This window comes from Chiroxiphia lanceolata, chromosome 11, assembly GCF_009829145.1.
Source record: "Chiroxiphia lanceolata isolate bChiLan1 chromosome 11, bChiLan1.pri, whole genome shotgun sequence".
NCBI lineage: Eukaryota > Metazoa > Chordata > Aves > Passeriformes > Pipridae > Chiroxiphia > Chiroxiphia lanceolata.
Window position 1 is genome coordinate 21,479,450 of NC_045647.1, and position 13,375 is coordinate 21,492,824.

At 38.3% G+C, this 13,375-nt stretch overlaps 1 protein-coding gene across 3 annotated transcripts in view; it reads right to left on the bottom strand.

Moving 5' to 3' along the window:
* PPARG (peroxisome proliferator activated receptor gamma) overlaps nucleotides 1–13,375 on the bottom strand; it is a 56,642-nt gene that overhangs the window by 35,571 nt on the left and 7,696 nt on the right. The gene's annotated exons all lie outside the window — the stretch shown is intronic.

Genomic DNA, 13,375 nt, shown 5'->3' on the forward strand with positions numbered 1-13,375 from the left:
AACCTTCTCAACTGTATGAGCTGCAAAGCATACAACCTGCTCAGCCACTTTGCAGCACCAGAGCAATCTCTTGTCATCTGACTGCTGCACTTTTGACCCTCCAAAAAATTCCCAGCTAAACCATGTTGACATGTTTTCACATGTGATTCAATAATTGTTGTTCTCAATAGTGCTGGATACTTATCACATGTTTAGATCAGTGTTCTTTGCATCTCATGTACTCCCATCTCTCGAAATATTAATTTTTCCACGTAGCTTTAAAACTCTCCTGTGGAGGTGACTTCAGGCTGCCTCCACAGGGAGTGTGGATTCAGGGCACAAGCAGGGTGAGCTTGCTTTTGTGACTGCAATTGCAACCCTGTGAGAAGTATTTAATGAAAATCAGCAAATTAATGTTGAATTGTGCTCTAAATTTAAGTACCTTGAACAGTTTCACTTCAGAATCTTCTACTGGGCTACAAGCATCAGGAGAATCTTCCCTGTTCTTGTTTTTTGGGGGTCAGTATAAAACACAGTCCAAAGTAACATTGTGCTCAGTGTTTCATTCCAGAAGGAAAACGAGTGGAAACTTTCTGATGAAAATCTCTGCAAGAGCTAGATATAAGATATTAATTTTAAAGCCTGTGCATGACTAAATAATAGCAACCTGAGAAAAAGAATACTAAAACATCAACTATAAAAGCTCAGCATTAAGTCAGCACAAACACACCTCCTTTCGTGTTATTGTATTTCTTACTTTCAACCAAAAATATGGGAATTTCGTCAGGATTTTTCTGATTCACACACTTCAGAAAAAGTTCTTGCAGGCTCGTGCTTAAAACTATAGGAAGTAGTGAACAAAGGGAAAAAAACCCCCAAAACAGCCTCAGATGCAGCACCCAGGATCTGAGTTACTGTGCAATAAGTGATACCAGACAGCCCTAGAACAGAACTGTATTGTCTTGTGTTCTAAACTAAATGAAATGGGTTAAAATAGCAAGTTTATGGGCTAACGGCTTCTCTAACCAGCTCTAACTAGGCCTGGATGTCAGTTTATACATCAGACAAATCAAACTATTTTGAATTATGTCATTCCTACCATCTCATACTAATAAGTAAAACTCCCTCTACCACTGAGAAAGAAAATCTCCCAATACATGCACCCAATAAAGGATTATCAGCACAACATTATCTGATAATTAAGAAGGGCACATGCTCAGCTGTTACACAAGGTTATTGAACCCACCCCTAACAGTTTTCTGAGAAAAGGCCCCCCCCCCCTATTTTACTAAGAATCTGACAAAAGTCTTTGGGAGCAGCGCAGAATTTGATGGAGATAGTTAATTCTTTTCCAAATGTAATTTTGAAGGGAAAAAAACCCCAAACAAAAGATGCCATTTTCTTAAAAACACAGAAGTAACTTACTAAAAACACAATGGGAAAGTGCTGTCTGAACCTGAATGAAAAGATGAATATGCTCCCTACAGCCTCTTTATAAGCAAAAATACACAAAATATTTGTGGGGAAAAAAACCACGATTTCATCTTCTATTTAATTTCAAAATCATTAATGCCTTTCAAAAAGAACTTAAATATAATCTACACAATGATATAGCAATGTAAATTACTCCAAAGTCCTGACCTTGTTACTGGGATACAAACCTACTGTATTTTCTAATAAATGATATGGCAAGATTTGGATTTTACGATGTGCCTGAAAACTAAAAGGTAGAAATTTGTTTGATCTTACTTTCTAATGGGTTATTCTTCCTCTGTGTTATTAATATCCTATGAATACATCTGCTTTGACTTGGCCCTACTTTTGTCAACCTTTCTCTTTTGAAGTACAAGTTTTTCCAATTCATCAGTTGAAATTGTCTTGCTTTCCCCATGAAGAAATAATCATTTTGAGCTGCCAAGGTGTGGAAAATTATTTCCCACAGGTCAGTTGTTCCTTCAGGGAACTGTACAGCAGTCCTGTAAATGTCATTCCTCTCAAAAGCAGGGGATGTTTGTATTTAAGCAAAATTACCTGTCTGGCAATACACAGCACCCCTTTAACATCCCATGGTTTTTGCTACTGTTCTTTGCCTCTGCAATAAACTAAACATTTCCAAAGCTGTGTTTGATGTTATTCTGCAGTTTGTAGTGTTGGTGACCTTTGGCCCAGAGTGCCCACGCACAGAATGTGTCACCCTTGCCAGACACGTGGGCAGCCCAAGGCAGCAGGGGTTTGATCTCCCAGTGATGTGTAACTGTCCAGAGCATTCTGGTAAAGGAAGATGGGAACTGGCATTGCTATTTTTGACAACAAATGTTTGAGAGTTAAAATGACATTATTTTAGGACACAAGCAGAAAGTGGAGCATCCACAGGTAAGAACAATTTACTGTTAGGAGAAAGTTATGTATGTATAATTTCATAATTCTGCTATTTTTAACAGCTAGTCCTCAGCAGCCATTTTTGTAAATGTGTTTCCAGCTGTAAAGAATCTACCAATGCTTTACTAAATCAATAAAGACTCTGATTGCACTTTGTATTTAGCACACAAGTATGTGGAGAGTATGAAGTGACTATCAGATCTAAGCTAGAAAATCTTGGTGTGCCCCAGTCACCTCTGCTCCACTGGATTTGGGATTTGAGATCCCAGTTCATGTAAACTTGCCTGCTTTCTTTAAAAATCTGAACTGCCATTCCACTTCTGTCTTTGACAGAATTTTCTGCTTCCAAGTGAGGAGAAAAGGGTATAATCAAGTTCTAACACTATTTCAGTAAGATTAATAATTATAGGGTTATGCAGCATTAATAATAGTGGGACAAGCAAAGCAGCTATGTTAAATTTTAACAGCCTTAAAAAGAAGGGAAGAAAGAGATTGAGAAAATTTCAGTTCCCTTCTCTGTCACGTGTTCTTGTCATTGTCTTGGTTTTTTCTATATTAAAAATACTGTAAGAACTTCTTCTGCAAGTAGAGGACAGCTAACGGCAAACCTTTCAGTTTCCTGTTGTAATAAATAGAGGAATATGCCACAATTCAAGACAAAAATGTACAGTTAAATACTCATATTTATAACACATTATTTATAATATATAATATAATAGATAATATATAATATATATACTAGATAATATAATTATATATATACTATATAATATAATTATGTAACTTCTTGTATTTTTTCTAGAGCATTAATGGAATAAGATATTATACTGAAAACCATATTAATTAACTTTCTGAAAAATGTTATTTTGAATAATTATATGTAACTATGTTTCTTTGATCTAAATACATGTGTCATCTTCACATACAAACCACAAATCATACACTGCAATACTCTGGGATACTTGATAACTTGATTGGTTTCTTTTTATATCAGCTATTTATCTTCCACTGGAAGATAAATACCAACAGTTAACCTTGCAATAAATTATTGTTGTCATACCCCATTGTTCTTTTAAGGAGATTCCTCTTCTAGGCAAGCAAGTTTAGTGTGAGGAACTAAAAGTCATTGCTGTGACTTTTTGTAACCCCTCAAGCAGATGTGTGAACAACTGAACATGTCGCTCTGGTATGTACTGAGGACAAGCTACTGGCACTTTTTACTGTTCTAATTTTTTTTAACTTCTAAACAAGTATCAACAGTTGCAAATTTCTATATGTTGATTTTGAAGCAAGATCACAACATGGTCAACCTCTTCAAAGATTCAGTTGTATTTAAAAAGACTCATATTAAAATACTATTGAGATTATGACAAAAAAAAATTCTAAAGGGACATCTGAATTACATCCAGTGTAATGTAGTGCTGAATGTCAGGATAAGACACTATTATGAGCAAACTGCCACTGAAACCTTTTGAATCATCTCTAATCCAAAAGATCAGGAGGGGTCTTCAGCAGCCGATGGTTTCCCACAGCCTGTGGTTCCTGTGCTTTGCAGAACAAAGGTGTGAACCTCTGTTTTAAGGCTTATCACTACACTCGGGACAAACTAACAAAGAAGTCTGCAGCAGCTTAGGGGATCCATCACCCCCAGTGATATACTTGGTGTAGAGGGATATGACAAGGATGAAACCAAGCACAACTATAATCTAATTCCATTTCACCCAGCAGAGACTGTGGATTTAGAGCCTGGTTTGGATCTCTCACGGTCACTTTCTACTATCACTAGAGCTTCACAAAACAGGTTAAACACCAAACTATTTGCAAAAGCAGAATCTGGTATTCACTGGGCTCTGAGAAGACAGTGTTAATCTCATGCCACACCTTCCCAATGCAAAGGGTGGGCTGGTAAAACCTGTATGGAATGCTGTGTAAAACTAATACAATTAGACAGTGGTCTAAATCTAATTCCTAAAATGTTCCAGATGTAAACTGGTACTGGACATAGTTTATTTTGGAACTATGGAATATTTTTTACAGCTCCACATGTATATGGTCACTGAGTCAGACAAGATAATTTGGGGACAAATATCGTCTCCTTTAAAAATGACTGTAAAATTTGAATCAGTTTATTTAATTTACCTTTTGCAGGACAACAATGGCAGCATGTATTTTGAACAGGAATGCTGGACCTCTTGGTCAATATGAACATAACAAACTCAAAATCTCTACCAAGACAAAACTACAGATCACACTAAGTAGGCATGTTCTGAGAAAATCACTGCTTTATAATCCTAGGTTAGGGGAAAAGTACAAACTATCGATACTGAGATCACAACAATACATAAACTGAGCAATAAATAGCTTCCTCCCAAGATTTCCATCTCAATGAAAGCAGAAAAGTTGCCCATTCCATGATGTTTGTCAGATACAAAGCCCGTGGATTGTCAAGGGGTGCTGTGAATCACAGCACTCAGCTGTGTCTTGGATCTTGCCAGTTGTATTTTTCTTTTACTATTTGCCCCCGCATGTTAAAACCACTATTGTAAGCAGTTCAAAAATACATTGTTGGAAAATTGTTAATGCCCTAGTCATACAATATCATTTTGAAGCTCCCTGGGAATTTAGATTTGCACAGCTTATTAGGATATGACCTTTCCCTTGATTTTTTATTTTAAGATCAAGTTAAGATGAAATTTCCCCAGTGGGAGTTGCTGTGTTTCCTTCACAGATAAGGAAAAGAGAAATGGCAACTCTGTTTAGAGACAACTTTTATACATTTCTACAGTACGGACAACTTTGTGGTCTTGACAGACATCCAAGGCATTCCTAGAGATTGAGAAGAAAGGCACATGGTATGTTAGCTAAAAAAAACCCCAGGAACATATCCAAGGTATTTCCCTGAATCTTTCACCTTCTCTTTTTTCAACATCATCTGAGAATCAGCTTTGGGGAATTTTAAGGTCTGTGGAGTCCCTGCATTCAGAGCATCAGGCTATGAGACAAGGCTTCTTTCTGGAATAGAGTCCTATTCCTGTGAGAGAGCAATTCCTACCTCTACAGCACTCCTTTTCTGCTCCACAACACAGACTTGCTCTCTCAAATTCACACACGTCCGCATTTTCATGCTTGTTGTATTAGAGTAATTTTTCCTAGGATCTCAGGAAGCTGAGGAGGTTGAAAAATCGGTTCTCAGAATTTTCCTGTGTGGCAGGTATTGGAAAAGGCTAACGAGGATTTGGGTTCCTTGGTGGGCAGTGAGAGAGGCTCCTCCTGAGGCTGATTCAGAGCAGCTTAAGAAGCCTCTTGCTCTAAACTATTCTCCATCTTCGTGATAGGGGGTGATTACCACCTACCAATCACAGTGTTTAAATACTTAGGTATAGTAAACACTTAATAGTTTAAGGTGGGGATATTCCAACACTTCTTAGTCTTTATGACTAAGTCTATGTCAATGAAACCCACAAAGATAATTAGTTAAATAAGTAGAAGCTGAATGATGTTGCTTATATTTTAAAATATTCAAATGGTCAAGAGGGTAAAAACTAACAGCCATTAATAAGTTTTTATTTAGGAGAGAATAATTTTCTCACTACAAGTAAAATCAGTAGGTCAATAAAGATATCATCGAAAGGAATTAAATATTTTGGATATTCGGTGTAAAATTCTTACTCATAAGCCTTTGCAATGACATTTCTGCTCAAGTAGAGATACCAAAAGAAGAAAAGGAATTGATGAAAATAAAACTAATTACTTTTTGTTAAACTTTTCCTATAAGTAGTCTGCTGACTTGGTAGTTTGGGTAGGCATTACGCATATGACATCTGTACAACGGTGCCATATGAAGAGTACAGTGTAGTGTAATTCAGCGTGATCATATTGGAAGGTCACAGCGATGACACGTCCAACAAAACTGTACAAAGATTCAAAGGACTCTTAAATCAGCTTCCGCCACCTTTACGAGTTGCGTGGCTCTGCGGTTCCTGGGCTCTGCGGTTCCCGGGAGCGATGCACACCGTGTGCTGTGGCTCTGCGGTTCCCGGGAGCGATGCACACCGTGTGCTGTGGCTCTGCGGTTCCCGGGAGCGATGCACACCGTGTGCTGTGGCTCTGCGGTTCCCGGGAGCGATGCACACCGTGTGCTGTGGCTCTGCGGTTCCCGGGAGCGATGCACACCCTGTGCTGTAACTCAGCCGTGCAAACAAAAGGGATTCCTTTCAATTTTCCCCCAACAGCTGTTAACAGGGGGATCTCCCCGTGAGTTACATTTGCAGTTCCAGAAACAGCCCTTCCTCTTTCAGTGGCTGACAAGAGACGGGGGTTTACTGCTCTACAGCGAGTGTTCGAGGCAGACCACAGGAGTTAATTTGCCGTTGATCCGAGGCTAATCCATCTCTCTGGGGTAAGTACAAAGTCATTATCTACATCACCGGTCCAAGACCTCTAGGACACTCATGTATCTACCACAGGAGTAAACAAATCCAAACTGATACGATTTGCTGCCTATCGCTGCAGAGCACACTGATGTCATATACACTGAACCTTCCTGCAAACAAATATACCACGATTCTAGAAGAATCTTAATAATACAGAAAGGGAAAAATTACAAGCTGAAACAACTTACAAACTTATGGGAGCACTACAAACTTAGGGGAAGAAATGTCTTGGTTGCCATCATTTCTAATAAAAGTGTATCAGCAGGCGTGTCTGACAAGTGATTCAACAGAAATTGTGTATCTTTTGCTCCGTGTGACACACTCTGCAGATGCAGAGTGTGGGTACTAAAAGTTTATTTATAGAGGGCAGGACTGAACATTTCATGCAAACACATTCTGACCATGATAAAGAGCTTTGTCTCCCATTAGTAATTTAAAGAATTGTGATTTGGTACTCCCAACACACCTATAACTGAATTCCTCAGTCATAAAATCACTGGTGCCAAACAAGTTTTGATATCTTTTATCGAGCCTCCTTTTTCTTGTCATTTGTTAACATATTTCTTATGGAGCTTTTCTTCTTTTTATAGATACATTTGCTTTAGTTATAAATTAACCCTGGAATTTACTCTCCCAGAGGCCACAGACTGCTTTTTTATTTTCTTGAAAAAGTTTCAGGCTATATGAACTTATGATTTTAAACCATTTTGAATAGCAGTTCGTGGTTCAGATACAGAGGAAGGAAATTTAAATGACTGACAAAGTAGTTAAAACTAAACTGGAAATGTTTAGATGCTTTTCTGGGCTTTCTGCTCTGGAAGCCATGATTAATTTACCAAAAAGGAACATATTTCCCTGTGGGATTTCTCGTGCTTCTGGTTCCCTGTAATAAAATATTAAGATACAGCCTCATTCTGAAAGGTCTTTCTAAGAAGTTCTATATTTCAGTGGCTCCTAAATTTGGCCAGCACATCTCAAAGGTATGTGGAATACTTGAAATTTGGAAAGATATTATAAAATATCAATATTTATTTAACAGATTGATTCAAATAATGCCCATTAAAAAACTAATTTTTCAGTTGATAATGTAATTCTAAAGAAACAAGGCTTATAATATTCACCGTTACCTCTTGTGTCTTTGTTGGTCTCTTTCTCTTCATCCCAAGAGCTTTTGGAAACATTGGCTTTTTCCAGCCAGAACTGACTACAGTGTAGAGGAGTTTTAACACAATGTGCCAAAATTATTGTTGGTGTCACCACTGAGAGAGTTTGACCTCACTTTGTAAAACACATCAGCAAATCCAAACGACAAATTCCAAAATTCCAAAAGGACATATCGATAGGCAACTAAGTTAATTGGATCTACTGTTCAAGGAACTGTTTGTATAAGGACAGAACAAGACTTTTTAACAGGCAGGATGATTCACACACTAGTTCCTTTATTTGTCCTTCTGTGTTACTCCTACTTTGTTACAAACCATTTAAGTTTGTTTAAAAATTGGCTTTGATATTAACACACTGGATACCCATTTGTTAGGGTTTAATCCCTGTTTTAGCTAAGATTTTCCAAGGTGGAGCAATTTTGAAAAATATGCCTTCAAGATTCAGCAGACAGGAAGTGCTCCTACAGAACTTTGCGTTTCTGGGTTACTCCTCAGTTGGGCCTGGCTGCGTCATGTGCTGCCCACACCACGTGGAACAACGTGCTGCCTCCACAGGGCCATGGAGCTGTTTGAGTTGGAAGGGACCTCAAAGATTGTCTTGTTCCACCCCCTGCCACGGGCAGGGACACCTTTCACTGTCCCAGGTTGCTCCAAGCCCCGTCCAACCTGGCCTTGGACACTTCCAGGGCTGGGGCAGCCACAGCTTCTCTGGGCAACCTGTGCCAGGGCCTCCCCATCCTCACAGCCAACAATTTGTCCCTAATATCTAATCTAAACCTACCCACTTTTAGTTTAGCCAGTGTGAGGTACGTTAAAAATGACACCGCTTTGTTTTAAAAAAATTCCTTTAAAAATTACTCTTTAATTAAGAATAACAGAAGGGATTGAGGAGCCCTGGGATATTTTTCCTATATAAATAAATACCATGCAGTGCTTTCCCCCACCTCCAGTTTCCCATATTCAAGACAACGTCCTTCTCTCTATACTATTTCTGAGGTTGCTGGTCAGTTATTTGAAACTAAAATATTAGAATTTTCATCTTCAATGGTGCTTTGGGTCTCTGAATTGTCATACTTTTATTAGGAAGCCTGTGTCTCATTCTCTTGAAAAATCTTGTCACTTACTTTACATTTCTTCCCGAATGCTTCATCTGCTTAAATACCTATAAAGGTTCTTGATGTATCTTTTTTAAGTCTCAACAAAACATGGAATTTTCTGCTCCTTTAATTGAATCAATGATCACATGGCTGAAAGGATTTTAACAGTAAAAATATTTATCAACTTTCACAACAGAAATGGAGTTTAAAATAGTGGCCACACTGTCAAATATTTTAGATCTCAAATCTTCAAGTCTTAAAATCAGAGTCACAGAATATTCTGATTTGGAAGGGACCCACAAGGATCACTGAGTTCATCTTTTGGGCTTTCTATTTAATTAAAAGAACAATTAAAAATCTATGATTTATTTGTTGACACTATTTGGGGCAAATCAGTCAGTCTGACTTAGCCCTGATATTCATTTGTGATCCCACTCAAATCAGTGAGATGGTGAGCACAGGTCAGACTGCACTGACGACCCTGAAGGCTCAGGACCATAAATTATACCCAAGTGTAATCATCTCCTCTCACACCTTGTGTACACATTTCATAACTTTGTTTGCCCTGCGCGCTTTCACTTGAGCCAAAAGGAATTTTCAGAGCAAACAAGTTGTAATGTATACTTTACAGGTGAGTTACAATGTTAGTTGTCTAAAGTTCTTGGAATGGACAGCAGGCCAGTAAAAATTTCAAAGTATTTTTCAGAGCAACAGCTTTATCATATACAAGTATTTTACTAACATACGCTCAGGACAGATGTATAAATAAAGATTTTTTCTACCACACTAACGCCTTCTTCCTTCACCAGTGGCTAGAAAAGAAATTAGGAGTATTTTAAAAGATTTTGGGCTTTTTGTTATTTGTCCTTTGATTTATTTACATGACAGCCAAATGACCAGAGAACATAGACTAAAATGACTGATAGAGATTTTTGTTTTCATAAAATTCCAACCTCTACTGTGCCAAATATACAACTTCCACTTCTTTCTTGTATGCCAGAAGTACTCAAATTTAAAAAGATCTCCATGTTATACATCATTAATCTTTTAGAGCTAAAAATTTATGAATGAAACATGAAGCACAGATCTCTTGCTCTGTAGGCAGGAAGAACCTTAAAAGAAAATAGTAACAAATCCGAGAGGCATTTAAGCCGATTCCGTTTCAGTTATATCAATGAACTGAGGAGCAGCAGGACTCTCACTCTGGCCATACCTGTTCCACTTATGATCAGACTCCCCCAGTTGTCAAAACTGGGTGGCAACACGTAAATGGCCTGTTGCAAATGGTCCATGGCCCATGCTGACCCCCAAAGTATTTCTGGGAAGTTATTGAATGGCTCTTAATTGGATGAGCTAAAACTGGACCAGGGACAATCCTAAGAACTTAACAATTTCCCCATCCACTTCCTGTGCCCAAGTTACAGCACTTTTTGACTTACTGGTTCAATTAGGCTTCTCTGAGACCAGGGAATATAATTGCTCAGGGGTTTGTTTTGTTTTTCCTCGAATTCACACAGTTATTTAATTGCGAATAACCTTTTCTTCCTAAATGTGGCCCCAGTTTCTGCCTGGCAAGACCTGTAGTGAGTACTCAGATTTTAGAAAGGGGAAGCATGGAGCTCTGACAGTGTTCAGCACTCATGTGCAAAAAACCCTGCAGAGATGGAAACCTCTAAGATACAAGTTCCATTCTTGACAAAGTCAGACAAAGCAAGTAAAATGATCAAATTCCTATAACTGATATCTAGCAGGGGCATTTACCCATCTGTCTTTGTGTCTCATGAAAACAGAAGAAATACTTTGCTGCTTTGAGACTCCACAATATAAAGATGTCAATACTACAGCAAGCTGGACACTGCTAATTAATCTCATCTTCTGCTCTGAGAAAAATTAACAAGAGACTGGATTCAATAAGCACCTCAAAATCACCCCTGGCTTCTAGGAGCTAAGATAATCCATATGCCCTAGGGATGTAGAGGAAAACTCACTTTTCAGCAGATGGACTGCCCAGCACCAAAGGGCACATGGGAACATGTTCTCAATGAAGCTCCTGGAAGATGAAGGAGGGAAATGTCCCCTGGGGGCTGTCAGGAACTCGTCCCAGTGCAACACTCATCTCTGCAGGAGACTTTCCAATATTTTTTTCTCTGATTTAATTTCAGAAATTCTTATTTAGAAGGTGTTTTCTTTGAGGAGCTATACAACAGTTTATATAGCCCTGGAATCAGAAAACAGTGGCATTTAGTATTTAGCCTACACTGTCTTTCTTTAATTGTGGCTGAATGGAGGCCCTATAACTCCTGCTTGTTTGAACTCCAGAGAATTCCTTTCCTCCACAGAGTGTCAGGTATAATTACTACATTAATTAGCCCTTCCTGGAGTAATTGTCAGCAAAGTGGTAACCATACCTGCATCGATTTCTTCTTCCTTCTTGCTTTTTTTGTGCTTTCCTTCAGGACAATTAGAGTTTCTCTCTGCTTTATCTCTCCTCTTACACTGTCTCTTCACCTCAAACCTTTTCCTCCCTTTATTCTTCCCTTCAAAATGCAAATTTGAGGAGGAAAGGAAGAAAGTCTTACTGTCTCACTGTTTTAATGTCTACTAATTTGTTGTGGTTTTGTTTTTTTAATTTAAGTGCATTTATTCTGACACTCTATGGAGACTCGCAGCATTTCATTAGTGCCAACAAAAGAATCACCCTCCTGTCTAAGGGTCAGCCTTCAGCAGAAATTGAAAATTGCCACATGCTGTCTAACATTGTGCTGTGCCTTCCTGTTGGTGGCTGGGGAGGAGACAGGAATCTGCTGCCCAGCCTGCGTCAGAGAACGTGGTCACACTACAGTATATCAAATTTAGGGGATGCACAAGTTATTGTTATTCTAAACTTACCTCAGCTTCAGCAATATTCACTGCCTGTTCTCCTGTCCTCAGTGACAGGAAAGCTGTCACTTGTTGTTAGCATATCAGACAATTCCTGTTCTCAAAGGAGTAATAAATAAGGCTAGATTTAAAAAACAGAACAAACTTGGGCAGAAAAAGAACAATGAGTAGGAATGCCAAAATACAGTGAAAGACCACGTTATGGCATTGTCAGCATATCTTAAACCAAGAAAAGCTGAAAATCTCATAAGAGACCAGAGAGAAGAATTCAAAATCAAGAAGGTTCCAGCAGTGAACTTTAAACTTTGAAAAAGAAATGCAAACAGCTGTATTTTTAAAAGAATTTTCCTGGGTTTGACTACTTTCTTTGGCAAACATAAAAAGGGCTAAATTAATAAAGAGAAACAGCAGTTATAGCCAATCTTCCCACCGCCTTCTTTTGAAACTTCCGTTAATTAATTAATTAAATTAATTAATTTCCTTTCCTAATATTCACTCTGGACAGCTTTTTCCCTTTTTCCCAACTCACTTCTCTGCTGGGCCTCCAAAGTCCCACATCGGCCTTAGATCCCTGCCTTAATCCACCACTGCAATTAATCTAATCACGCTGCACACCAGTAGTCTCTATTAAGATTAAAGATAATCTCACTATTTCACAAGATTAAAAAGCCAGAGCCAATCTTAACATTGCATATTACTCCACCTATTCTGCATAAATTTTGATTTATTAATATTTTCATTTGTAAAGAAGCAGAACACTGTTGATAATATTGTCATCTTTGAAAAACAGAATTGATAAAATCTACAGAAAGCAGTTTTCTGGGTTTTTATTTGATCTCTCACCTACTTAGAATTGGCACCCTCATGACCTAGAAAAAGAATGGAAAGAAGTGCACATGACTTCCACATCCTCAGTATTACATCATGAAGGATGAAACAGCATATTATGTCCAGCTCAGAGCCGCTGTACTGCTTGCAACTCTTCCCTTGCATGAAAATGCCCTCCTTAACAAAACTGTGACTCATTAAAAATTTGACAGATACGATCCCCCAGTGACCAGCACAATGAAAACAGTGATAGAGGCAGACTCATTCCATGAGGAGAGTTGCTCCTGTGAACTCTGGTATGAGCATGTGAACGGGTTTGTTACAGAAATTAAAATATGAAGGTACGTTTGTGGGAAAATATATCTTTAACATTCTATTTTTGGATTAAGATTTAAAATTTTCAAGAAGACACGTCTACAAGAAAATATCTTTGTTGTAGGAAAAATGGGTTCTAGACACTGATGGGTTTTCCAGTCCTTCAAGCACTGTCAAGAATTCCTGCCTACGCCAACTGTGCTGTAACGACTATTTCTTAATAAATCAGTAATCCTGATCTCAGAAAATAATTCCTCAAATGTCATTACCGGTGTCAAAATGTAACTTGCATAACCTGATG